This window comes from Protopterus annectens, chromosome 2.part1, assembly GCF_019279795.1.
Source record: "Protopterus annectens isolate FY-2018-M chromosome 2.part1, PAN1.0, whole genome shotgun sequence".
NCBI classification, from domain to species: Eukaryota; Metazoa; Chordata; order Ceratodontiformes; family Protopteridae; genus Protopterus; species Protopterus annectens.
This window is the reverse complement of record NC_056729.1, coordinates 1,222,188,960-1,222,202,574: the sequence shown is the minus strand read 5'-3', so window position 1 is coordinate 1,222,202,574 and position 13,615 is coordinate 1,222,188,960. Positions and strand designations below refer to the sequence as shown.

Sequence of the window (13,615 nt, the reverse complement as noted above, 5' to 3'; positions counted from 1 at the left end):
ACGTGGTGCAGCCAGGCCTCCTGCATCCATGTCCATTAAGGCATTCTCCAGGGCTAAAGCTGCTAAACTCTCAAAAGCTTTGCCTCCCAAGGTTATCCCTTAGAGACCCTCTACTGGTTCACAGATTCTAAGCTTAGCAGAGGATCTTATCTCCTTAATTAGGGGCTCTCAACCTCATCCGGACAGGGGCTCTCAACCTCATCCGGACAGGGGCTCTCAACCTCTTCCAGACAAAAGGCCCAGGGTTGAGCCCCCTGATCCCCACTCCTCAGATGAGGCCTCTGATGGCTCTACTCTCTCGGACCACCAGGAGGAGGCTTTTTCGGCCTACGAGGATTCTGATGCAGAGGAATCTATTCCCTCGGCCTCCCCTCCTGAAGAGTTTTTTCCTTTGGGGAGACACTACACACCATGAGAGAGCATTTCCAATGACAGGGCCAGGAATTCTCTGATTCCAGGAAAAGATTAAGGACCTTTTTACATTTGCCTCAGCATAGACCTTTAGCTATTCCTCCTGTTTTGAATGTCATTGATGATGTGTACTCTGACTCTAGCACAACCCCTGATTCTCTCCCTCTGGCTCCTGCCAAACCCGATAGGTACTTACAGGGTCCCGGACTCACATCTTTAACTTTACAAGTCCCACTCTGCTGATCCAGAAACTATTTCACAGGGCCCTAAAGGGGTTGCAGCTGCCACTGCTAAAAATCCTCTCCCCTCTGAAAAAGGGAGTCCAGAGCTTTAGAGAGATGGGGTAAAAAAGTGTATACTTCTGCTGCTCTTTCTATGAGGGCATTAAATTGTCAATTTCATATGATACAGTACCAAGAGTATTTGTTAGATGAATTGCATAAAAAACTGTCTTCACCTGACCCCCTAGACCGCAAGTCTCTTCAGGATCTGGTACATAACTCACAACAGGTTAGCAACCATTTCTTGCAATGTGGCTATGATGCATTGGAAGCTTCATGTAGGTCAGCTATGACTGGCGCAGTCATACGTAGGCATGCTTGGCTGAAGGAACAATCTCTGCCAGACCATGTTAAAGCAAAGCTGCTGGATGCTCCTCTGGAAAAGCAAAAGTTATTTGGCTCCACGGCTCAGGAGGTCCTAAAGAAATTTGAAGAAAAGGCAAAATCCGTACAAACAGTCAAAGATTCTCTCCAAGTACAACCACCAAGATTCAGCAGGAATTGGTCTTCCAAGAATTGGTCCTTTCCAGACACAGAGAGGTTTCAGAGAGGGAAGAACAGGCGTGCCAGAGGTAGAGGGCAAGCTAGAGGCTCCTACAGAGGACGTCAATGGCAGCCTCCCAACCAGAGAGGTAATGCAGGACCTTCAACTGCTGCACAAGGACAGGCTCAGTGACTTTACTTTGACACCGCCAACCAGGGCTCAATTGGAAGCACCTTTGGGCGGAAAGCTTTCTTTATTCTCAGAAAATTGGCACAGTATTACAAGGGACAAATGGACACTACAAATAATAGACAAAGGATACAGGTTTCATTTCCACACATTACCAAAAAGAAAGGGCATGCCAGACCTGCCACGAAATCAAAGGGCAGAGGCTTTGAAACAAATTTCCAGCTTAATGCAAATGAAAGCTATAGAAAAGGTTCCTCTCTCAGAACAAGGCCAAGGATTTTATTCCAGACTATTCCTTGTTCCAAGAAAAGAAAAACAATGGAGGCCTATCCTCGACTTGTCCGCACTGAATACTTATCTCATTGTGCCAAAGTTCAAAATGCTGACTCTACAGCAGCTCCTTCCCATGCTGGGCAAGGGGTCTTGGCTGGTAACTCTAGACCTCAAGGAGGCATACCTGCATGTCCCTATCAGACAAAGTTGCAGAAGACACCTCAGATTTCTTGCAGGGTCAGAGCATTATCAATTCTCAGCATTGCCGTTTGGCTTATCTACTGCGCCCAGAGTATTCACGAAATGCCTGGCATCAGTAATTGCACACTGCAGACTTCAGGGGATTCAAATATACCCATATCTGGACGACTGCCTTATACAAGCGGACAGCCAACAAACTTTGGTAAAACACTTGAATTATGCCATCCACCTACTTCAGGCCTTGGGATATACAGTCAACTTTCCCAAATCAAGACTTGTTCCATCCCAAAGAATAACCTTTCTGGGTGCAGATCTAGATACAACCACCCAAATGGCCTTCCTCACAGAAGAAAAACAAAGTCAACTACCAGATTACTTCAAAAATCTGACAAGACAAACCCAGCTGACTGCAAGGAAAATCCTGCAGGCCCTGGGTTACATGGCTTCTTGCATCCTTCTGATTCCGCAAGCAAGACTACATATGAGGAAACTACAATGGTACCTAAGGAGTTTATGGACTCAGCACAGTCACAGCCTGGAAACTTTGATACCACTCATTCCATGCCTTCAAAAGGAATTTCTGTGGTGGGCTCAAGCAAGCCAGTCAAACAGGGGTCTGCCTTTCAGCAGACCAAGAGCCAGCCAAACCAGTACAACAGACTCTTCAGACCACGGATGGGGAGTGCACATGGAGGGCAGATGCATTCAAGGTCTATGGTCACAAAAAGAGCTACGCATGCACATAAACCCAAAGGAAATGCTGGCAGTGATGCATGCAATCGAGGCCTTCAAGTTATTTCTACATCAAGGCCACCTTCTAATAAGGACAGACAACACTACAGTTATGTGGTACATAAACAAGCAAGGAGGCACCCATTCCTACCCTGTTTGCAAACTGGCAATGAATCTATGGGAACTTTCCTTGACTCTCAATATACAGCTGCAATCCCAGTTTGTACCAGGAAAGGACAATATACTGGCGGACAGCTTAAGCAGGAACATCATGGATGCACACGAATGGATGCTGCACCCAGACATCTTCCATCAGATAACACAATCATGGGGGAGACTGGACATAGACCTCTTTGCCTCCCCACACAATCATCAGCTGGAGAAATTCTGCTCAAGGACATACCACCCACAAGCATGGAAAGTGGACGCCCTCTCTTTCAGCTGGAGAACTCTAACAGTGTATGCATTCCCACCTCTTCCATTAATGACCAAGGTCTTACTGAAGATCAGGGCAGAGCAGCCAAGAGTGATTCTGATAGCTCCGGACTGGCCAAGACAGCACTGGTACCCATTGCTAAAGAGCATGTCATGGGCAAAACCATGGCTTCTGCCACAATGGCCACTTCTCCTGACACAGCACAATTACAAAACTCTGCATTCCAACCTGAAAACATTACAACTAGCTGCCTGGAAAATACCTTGACTCATCACCAGGATAAGCTATCCAAGAGAGTGAAGGATATCATCATGGAAGCTCGCAGGCCTTCCCAAAGAAAGGCATACTCAGCAAAATGGAAAAGATTTCACACCTGGAGCACCTCAAAGGGCCTAGATGCAACAGTTATGAACATGGCACATATCCTGGAATATTTGGCAGAAATGCTCCACAATGGCCTGTCTTACTCTTCCATTAAAATTCATGCTTCAGCAATTTCAGCAGAGTACAATACTGATCCACCTGTCTTCTCTCATCCTCTGCCAAGACAGTTTCTAAGAGGAATTAAAAACATCAATCCTCCAAGGAAACCACCACTGCCTACTTGGTTGGGACCTTAACTTCGTCTTGGAAAAACTAACACTGCCTCCCTTTGAACCAGCAGCATCTGCAGAACTACAGTTCCTCTCTTGGAAGACTGCCTTCCTTCTGGCCATAACCTCAGCAAGAAGAGTATCTGAGTTACAGGCCCTCATGGCAGTACAGCCATTTCTTATTTTTCATCAAGACAGAGTCTCATTGAGAACCAATCCTTCATTTATGCCAAAGGTGGTATCTAGGGTCTCATTAAACCAAGCTATTCACCTGCCTACCTTCTTTCCAAATCCACAAAACAAAGGGGAAAAGCTTCTGCACACCCTGGACATAAACAGACAGTTGTGCTACTACTTGGACAGAACTAAAAATTACAGAAAAACTGACCAGTTGTTTGTAGCATATGCTGCTGGTGCACAAGGAAAAGCAATTTCAAAACAGACAATTTCAAAATGGATAGGGAATTGCATTCGTTTCTGTTACTCCTTTTATGGAAAAACTGTGCCAGCTAACATTAGACCTCATTCGACCAGAGCCACAGCCACCTCCACAGCCTTCTTAAGAGGGGTGGCTACCAAGGATATTTTAGAAGCTGCAACATGGAGCTCCGTGCATACATTTTCCAAGCATTACAACTTACCTTTATATTCCAGATCCAGAGCAGGCTTTGCTACGGCAGTCCTGCAGGGCATTTTAGCTACACCATCCTTTACATAGATCCTCCACCCCCAGATTGGCTATGGTATTCTACCCATATGTGATGACTGCAGACGCATCCTTGAAGGACATAGTACAGTTTTGTACCTACCATAAATGTAGATGTCCGATAGGTATGCATCTGCAGTCAGGTTTACCCTCCCTCCTTCCCCTTTGTGGTATTTCTTGGGTACATTCCCCTCTCATAGCTAGCTGGGGTTATCTATTATGGTGTATTTGTTTTTATATATGTATATATTTTTGTGCATGTTTGGAATTTATTGCATTTCTCCAAATTTAGCCTTCCTTAGAGGGCACCTGGCATCTGGGGCAAGAAAAACTGAGGAAGATGGCGTCGGCTGACGCTTTTATACCCAGGCGCTCTGACGTCGGGGAAGGGGCGACTTCAGCCGACGCTGGACCCAGACTTTGGAATCCGGCCGACCGAAGGGCTGCCTGAGGCAGGACAACCCATATGTGACGACTGCAGATGCATACCTATTGGACATCTACATTTATGGTAGGTACAAAACTGTACTTTGTGTACACTTAACATAAATGTAGATGTTCAAGTGCATTCACTGTTGCAGTCCTGGTTACCCTCCCTCCAGCCCCCTGACTTCATTTGGCTATACCTCTATTTTCCTTCACTATATTTAAAAGCTTTTTGGTGTATTTGCTTTTTTGTTGGAGGTATAATTTTATATATGTGTTTAATTGCTTCCTATTAGGGGGGCACCTAACATCTGGGGCAAGAAAAACTGATGTAATGTTGTCGGCTGCATGCTTTATACCCCTGACGTCACGGAAGATGAGACAGCAACCGACACAGGACCCAAGACTTTGATAATCAGGCCGACTGAGGGCTACTGCAAGCAGATAACCCAAATATGATGATTGCAACAGTGAATACACTTGAACATCTGCATTTATGGTAAGTGTACACAACTGTACTTTCTTCCACCATAACCTAGCTCCCTGTTTGGGGGGCTCCTGACAGGGCAAGAAAAACTGATATAATGGTGTCGGCTGCCTGATTTTATACCACGGATGACCTGACGTCAGTCCTGGAGTGACAGCAACCGATGCAGAAATACTAAGCCTCTGGTATTCAGGTCGACTGAGGGCTACCCCTGGCAGGATAACCGAAATGTGGTGATTGCAACAGTGAATACACTCGAACATCTACATGTATGGTAAGTGTACACAACTGTACTTTTTTGAAGCTGTCTCTTCCTCTCGGAGCCTTGGCACTGGACAGCTCACCTCTGACTTTGCCTCTGATGATTTGTTCTTGGGGCAGAGGGAGGTGATGGGCCAGAAACTTGCTTTCTTGGCTCCATTGTCTTCCTTCTCTCCAGAGTAATCTGCCTTTGAGGTTGTGAAGAGAGTTCTCTGCTCCACCAGGGCAGATGGGTCCTACCCCCTTGGATCTATCTTCTGCTTTTCAGATGACTTGGCACCATGAGCCTCAAATTCTACCCCACAGGGACAGCCAGTTCAATGCTTCCAGACTACCCAGCAAAGTTTCCTAATCTTCTCTGATACTTCCTTGGACCCACCCCACTGATTAAGTCCCTAGGAAGAGAAAGTGCAAAAGGAGACACTTGGACTTCCTCAAGAGTCCGTCACTGAGGATACTGATTTCAATGGAGAGGGGTCCCCAGAATCACCACCAGATGACATCTCATTTGGAGACATTCTTGAGATCCTTAAGCAGAAGGGTGACTGGTCTTCCCAACAGCCTTCTCTGGAGGAATTAGTATTTCTGGAGGCCTTTGGTGCTGACCCATCTACCTCCTGGGTTACTCTAGCCACCGATGATCTCATTGATGTGGTCTCTAGGCTGGCGTGGAAGGAACCTGATGTGGTTGAGCCAATTCCCAAAAGACCAGACCGGATTCTGGTTCCACCAGTAGGAAGGGAATTTTCGGTTAATGGGTGCAAGTAGATGCCATGTTTGTAGTGGCACCTACAAAAAAGGAACTTGCGGAACAGAGTTCCACTGTCTATCCTAACAGAGAGTCTAGGACGATTGACAGATTTGGGAAGCGTGTTCATCCTTAAGCGACTTTTGCATTCAGATCATTGAACTGTCTGGCACATTTTACTAGATGTTAGACAAATTTGATTAAAGAGCAACTGAAATCTCTTTCTGCAACCGAAGCTGCTGAGGCTTAATCTTCAATAATCTCTGTTGGCTACTGTACAGGCTATATCTAATTTGTCCATGAGGCTTACCTTGCATGCTGCAGAAGGTACCTTAAGAGTCACGGGTTCAGGTATTGCTCAGGAGGCATGCCTGAATGTGCCTGTGTGATTTTTGCAGAGCCCTTCAAGTCTTTGTTCGTCAGTGCTCCTTTTCATGGCATTTCTTTGTTTGGTCACACAGTGAAGGACACATTCTCCAAGTGTGAGAAAGACGGAAAGACCCTGTCTGCAGTGGGCATGCATTTTTTGACTCCTCAGAGGACCTTTTCCTGACTCAACAAGGAGGTCAAAAAATGTGGTTCAAAAAGTGCCAGGGTCCTTTTCAGGACACACTTGGAAGATAGTTCCCCAAGAGACCGAGGGGGGGAGGTATAATGGAAGATGACGCCCCAGTGGCAGAGGAGGTCTGCAGAACCAGGGGTCTTAAGATTTCTTTTATGACAGACCTTTTCAGCGCTTCTGAAAGGAGGCCTGACTGCCCACCTCTGGAAGCAGTCAAGGTCGTTCGCTCTGCACCAGAGAGCCTGGCTAGATAAAACAAAAGACAGTTGTGTGGGAGAATTATTTCCACAGGTATTATAATTCCCTTTTCCCCTACCTACTCCATTGTTAAGAAAATTTCCTGATATTCCACACAGTTAGAGGAAAGCAGCAGCACTAGAAATCCAAAAGCTGCTAAGAGTCATCCAAGAGGTCCCACCAGACCAAACAGAATCTGGAACTTGCTCAAGATTCTTTTTAGTGCCAAAGAAAACAGGGGACTGGAGATCAATTTTAGATCTCAGTGTATTGAACAAGTCAGTTCAACACACAAAGATGTCCTTCAAGGATGCATCTGCAGTCTTTACAAATGGGTTGTCCTGTCGTCAGGCAGCCCTTCGGTCAGCCGGATTCCAAAGTCTGGGTCTGGCTTCGGCTGGTGTCGCCGGGGTAGGGATTTGGGGGTTAAAAAGGTCAGGGGCCATTTTTATTTTTCCTTCCAGGGGAAAACAAAATTTTCTCAATCCCGGAGACCCAGAGATTACATGAATTACTTGGACTTTATAAAGTAACCCCCTTTGGGGGCCCTTTTTTTGTACCCATTAAAAGAAAACTGATCTTTGGGAAACAAAACCTAAAAAAAGTTTCCCCATTATCTTTTTTGGCCCGCCCAGGAACTTTTGCCTGGTTTTTTTTTAAGGGGGAGCTTAGGGTCGTTGGATTTGCTAAAGTTTTGGCTGATTTTCCCTTTATGGCGGACCTCCACTTTTAACCAAAAAAAAAAAATTTTTGGTCCCTTTTGGCCCCAATTTAAGAAACCCACCCTTTTTGGAAAAGGCGGGGTTTTTTTCCCAAAAGCCTTTCTGACCTCCAAGGAAAGGGTTCAAACCCAAACCTTTGGGGCACGGTTTTTCAGAACCAGGTTTTTTTAATGCGTGGAGGAGGCCCCCTCCAGCAGTTTTAAAGGGCCTTTGCCGGGGCTCACCCGCTCAAAAGGCCTGCCCCCCCCTCTAACCCCCAGCCCGCTCCCAACCCTTTTTTTGGCTGAACCACCTTTTTTGGGAAAAAAAGGGGGGTTTCCCTTCCAAAAACCTGAGAACCCCTGAATTCCACAGTGACCCGAGACTAAATCAACCCTCCTAGGCTTCACCCCCCGAAACCGATCTGGACCCCCCCTTAGTCTTCCGGGGAATTTTTGGGGAAATTGATCTATGAGGGAACTTTTTCAGTCACCAAGATTTTCAAAAAGGCTTGGACCTTTCAATTTGCCCGCTAGGCCCTTGATCCCCGTTCATTGGTTTGGCTTTTGTGTTGCACTCCCGTTTTTTTATGGGCCCCCGAAACCCGGGTAAAAGGGGTCCCGGCATTCCCATTTTTTGGCCTTTTTGCAACCAGAGCTTCCCCCAGGGCCTTTAAAGTCCTTTAAAACCCCCCCTCTGAAAAATGGGCCTTAAAAGGGGGGAAAAATTTCCCTCGCCTTTGTCAGAAGTTTAACTGAATTTTTGACAATATCAAAGTTTATCTTGACCATTTAAAAAAACGCCCGAAGAATTTTTGTAAAGTTGTTCAAAAAGGAATCAAAAGCGGTTGAACCTTTTTAAAATTGGCTATTGCCTATTTTTTTGATCCCGACTCAATTAAAAGGGGGAGAGGGAAAAAACGGCTTCCAACCATTTTAAACAAGTTTTGGTCCCAACGGGCAATTTTTTTTCCCCGAACAGGCAAAAAGGGAAGGCTCTTAAAACGTGAAAGTTTTTTAAATTCAACCTGGTTTACGGGAAATCCCCAAAAATTGGTTTTCCCACCCTCTGGAAAAGGGCAGGTCTCAGAGGCAAAACCTCCGGGGGGCCAAAGGGGGGCCCGGGGGTAAAACCGGGGCGGCCCACCCCAAAAACTCCAAGTCTTGGCGGGGACCTACCAAAAATAAAAGCCCCTTTAGGGAAAGCCCTTTTTTCAAGAAAGGCCTGAAACAAGAGAAAAGGGATTTTGAAATTTGAAAATTACGGGCCCTTTTTCCCTATCTCCAAAAAGAAAATCCCAAATCCCCCCTTAAAAGGCCTCTAAAAAATTCCCTTTTTTAAAAATGGAGCTTAAAAAGGCCCATTATGGAAAAAAAAGGGTTTTTCCCCAGACTTTTTGGTAAAAAAAAAAACAAATGGACCCATTTGACTGTCCCTTTAAAAAACCCCCTTTTTTTCCCAAAATTAAAAGCTCCCTCAGAGCTTTTTCCCAGTCAAAGCGGTTAAATTTAACTCAAGGGGATCCCAGCCCCCTAAGAAAGAAAGAACCTCATTTTCTTCAACGGCATTTCAATTTAAATTTCCCCTTTGGCTTACACTAAATTTAAAAATCCTGGTCAGAATGCTTTAGATTGGGGACAAATTACCCCTACCTAACTCCTGAAAAAGCACAAAAAAAAAAAAAACTTACAAAATATTATTGAACCCCGGGGAATAACAATAAAAAGTCGGGCTTTCCCCCCCAAAGAAAATTTTTGGGGAAAACGGGAACTCAAAACAAAGGGCTTTCCTAAAAAAGAAAGAGCCTTCCTTTATTTCGGTTTAAACAGCCACTAACCAAGAAAAGTGCTCAATCTGGTTCAGGCATTATAAACTCCCCCAGCCGGCTCATATAAACTCATGGCCCTAAAAATTTGGGGCCCCCGACAAACACCTAAAAACCCAAAACCCAATACCCTCCGAAAAAGAAAGGGGGGCTAGGCCGCCGTCAAAAAAATTTGTTCTAAAAGGAAAAACCCCCCGCAACCCCAGACCTCGGGGGGAACTCGGGGAAATGCTTGGCCTAGGGATAAGCCCAGGGTTAAATTTTCAAAGAAAGTAAAAATTCAATCCGGCACAAAATTTTCCCCAAAAACCATTAAAAGGGAAAGCCCCCAAGGGAACAACAAACAGGGAGGCCAACTCAACCCTCACCCCCGGGGGCCTTTGGGGTTTGGGCCTGACTAAAACATTAAAGGCTTTTATGACCAGGAAAAAACTTCTAGAGCATTTTAAGCAGAACAAACAGACCCACAAGGAGGCACCACATCAAAAACCATCCAAAAAAAGGGGGATTAAAAAAATAACTTTTTTCCCCCCCAAATACCGGGAAAAAATTCTGAAAAGGATTTCCCCCCCCACGGGGAAAGGTGGCCCCATTTTTAGGGGAAAAGGTCACAATGCTTCCCCCCCTTTCCCATCACGGGGTTTCTAAAGATCGGGGGGCCGGGATCTTCGTGAGCGGGCCAAAGAAAAATTTTCCACTCTGAGGAATGTGGGGGAACAAAAGGCCTCCCCCCCTTATGCTAACAAGAAAAATACCATCCTGCCCCAAAACCCTTTTCCAGCAACCCTAACATTCAAACAAATTTAACCCAAAAATTTTATCCCAAATTAAAAAAAATCCAGGTTAGCCTTTCCGAAAAACCAAAAGGAAAAAATTTTTTGGAGATGAAGGGGGAAAATTTACACTGGTAACAAGCCAACATCCATTTTGGAGGGCTCTTCCAACAGGCCTGTCCTATTCTTCCATAAAAAAGCATCAGCTATTTCAGCAGAATACAGCTTGGGTCCTCCCGTCTTCTCATCCTCTGCTCAGACATTTCTGAGAGGAATTAAAAAAAAACCTCCCAGGAAAACCCCCATTGCCAGCATGGGACTTGAACTTTTTGAAAAGATCTTCCTCCTTTAACCCGCAGAAAGCAGAATTACAATACTTATTAAAACTTTTCCTGCTCAAAAATTTAGAAGAATCTCTGAACTACACTTTAATGGCAGTGCCCCCTTTCCCGATCTTCCCTCAAGATAGAGTGTCCATGAGCAAATCCTACATTTTTGCCTGGTGGACCAGGTTCCCTTTTAAAACAGGCTATCCACCCCCCATTCTTCCCCCAAACCCCCAGAACAGGGGGAAAAGGGTCTTACATACCTTGGATGTACACAGACAAACCCACTACCTGGACAGGACAAAAAAAATAGAAAAAATGCCAGCTTCTGGTAGCATACAACAGGAAAGGGGAAAAAAACCCAAATTTTTAAACAGACAATCTCCCAAAAGGATAGGAAATTGCATTAGATTTTTTTACTCCTACCATGGGTCCAAAAACATGGCCTCACTCCACAAGGGGTAAACCACTAACAGTTTCTTAATGGCTACCAAGGACATTATAGAGGCTGCTACTTGGACCTCCGTGCATACATTTGCCAACATTATAACTTACCTCTATACTCTAGATCCTGTGCTGGTTTGCCACTGCTGTTTTTGGGGGTCCTAATCACCCTAATCTCTTCTCATTTCCTCCTCCCCAGTTTTATGGTATTCTACCCATTTTGACTGCAGATGCATCCTTGAAGGACATAGTACAGTTTTTTACCTACCATAAATGTAGATGTCCGGGGGAAAAGCATCACAGTCAGGATTACCCCCCTTCCCCCCAGGGACTCCTAGGGTTTTGCCAATCTTCAGCTAGCTTGGGGGTCTAATTGTATTTGTTTGTATATATGTACATACATGCTTATTTTGTGTGTTTTCTCTACTATTTGGAATCGGGATTTATCCAAATTTAGCCATCCCATCATCTGGGGCAAGAAAAACTGAGGAAAATGGCTATGCCTTTATCCCCCAAAAACTGGGAATACGGGGTGAAGTGCGACACCAGCAAACCAGACCCCGACTTTGGAATGGGCCCAAAGGGCTGCCTGACGACAGGACAACCCATTTGTAAAGACTGCAGATGCATTCCTCTGGACATCTACATTTATGGTAGGTACAAAACTGTACTTTTTGGTGGTCACAGTTCAGTCCATTCCCTTTCTTCGGGCAAGGGCTCTACAGACCTTTGGGTGTTACTATCACATGATGAATAAGACAATCCAGAAAGGGCTTTGGGCCCGGCTGGCAGCCAGTCACTTTTAATTCAGGCACTGCCCCTTCCTCCCCAGCCCCCCGGGTGTTCAGGTGCACAGCAAGGGGCCTAAATTCAGGGATTTTATGTTTTTTTACCAGTGCTGGCTCATTCCATCCCACCCGGGACTATAATCAAAGGACAGGATTAGGTTATAGAGTTTACATTCGAATTCCCTAAAATTCAATTTTGAACCAAAAAATTGAATTCCCTTATTTCAACAGGTTCTTTAAGTTTGTTACTCTTTCAAAAAAATGAAAAATATGTAAGAAAATTTTGCTACCAGAATTTTACCCCGATTTGACCTACAAGCCCATCAGTGTCGAATTCTATTCCTTTGCGGATTCCACACAAAGTTTTCATTGCAGCAAAAAGGGTCGCCCTTTTTAGCCCCTTCGAAAATCAGAATAATCCCTAGCAAAAATATCTTTCTTGGTTAAAAGGTTCAAGGCCCTTTCATCCTGCCTTAGCCCAATCAAATGATCAGATCTTTCCAATTTGGGGCATTTCCTGGGAAAAAGTCCCGTTCAGCTCCCGGGAAAATCCAGTTTCTAGATGAACGTGTTTTTTTTTAAAAGCATTCCAAACACATTCCCCTGCAATGCTGCTTGGGAATCCCAAACAAGGGAGAAACCAGTCTTACCCTGTGTTGAGAAGACCTCAGTGTTCAAGGGGTTCCCATCCATTTTCTAATAGCACACATATTTTGGGAAACCCGTGTAAGAGCAAAATTATCCATCTTGCCACCTCAGAGGTCTCTCCCTGTGAGATATGATTTTTAGCAGTTCCACCTTACTGTGTTTTTCATTCCCATAAAAAGTGGTAGCATTTTCCCTTATCCCCCCCCAAAAGAACCCAAGAATCTGTATTCCAGATTGGTGGCCTGTGTATGGATACCCTAACCCACAATTACCAAAATTCCCGAAAAGGATTAAAAAAATTTACTTATTAGCCTTCTGGTCGACAATTTGGTTTTCCTTCCTTGGTCATCTCCATATTCCCGGATTCTGGTCCAATTAGACCTTCTGTCCCCGCAGGGTGGCTCACCCGATTCTAAAAACCCCAAAAAAGCTGGTTTTCCAAATTTTTCATTGCCAAACAGCCAATGCTCTCTTTTCCTGTCCGTTCCTTTTGTTTATCTTCCCATAAACCTTCTACTAGGAAGCTTCGGGTAAATTAAATTCATTTTTTGGGAGAACAAAATTAAATTATCCATTTGCTTATTCAATATTCTGGGAAATTTTTGGGAATTTTTTAAGGAGGGGCTTTTAACAATGGGGAAACCCAAAAGAGCAATCCTAATTTCTGTTTGGATTTTTAAAATCCCTTACGGTTTTCTTAACTGGCAAACCCTTTTCAAATGCATTTGTCGTTTACAAAATGCCATCCCCCTGAGATTTAAAGTTGGGTTTGACCCTTAATTTTCTCTCAAACCCGTAAATGTATCTTAAAAATTTCCTGGAAAAAATTTTTTTATTGCAATTCACTTAAAGAATTTACAATTAGGATTTTCTTCAACCCCCAATTTGTTTTTTATAAAGTGGGTCCATTATTACGCTTCTTTCCTTCCTTCCAAAAGGGGGTTTTTCTCCCCCCATTCTTCCCCTTTTTTTTAAAAGAAAAAAAGGGGGGGGGGGGGGGGGGGGGGGGGGGGGGGTGGGGGGGGGGGGGGGGGGGGAGGGGGGGGGGGGGGGGGGGGGAGGGGGGGGGGGGGGGGGGGGGGG

At 44.9% G+C, this 13,615-nt stretch overlaps 1 protein-coding gene across 1 annotated transcript in view; it reads left to right on the top strand.

Annotated features, from left to right (window-relative positions):
• ATAD2B (ATPase family AAA domain containing 2B) overlaps positions 1-13,615 on the top strand; it is a 4,508,062-nt gene that overhangs the window by 2,698,040 nt on the left and 1,796,407 nt on the right. The gene's annotated exons all lie outside the window — the stretch shown is intronic.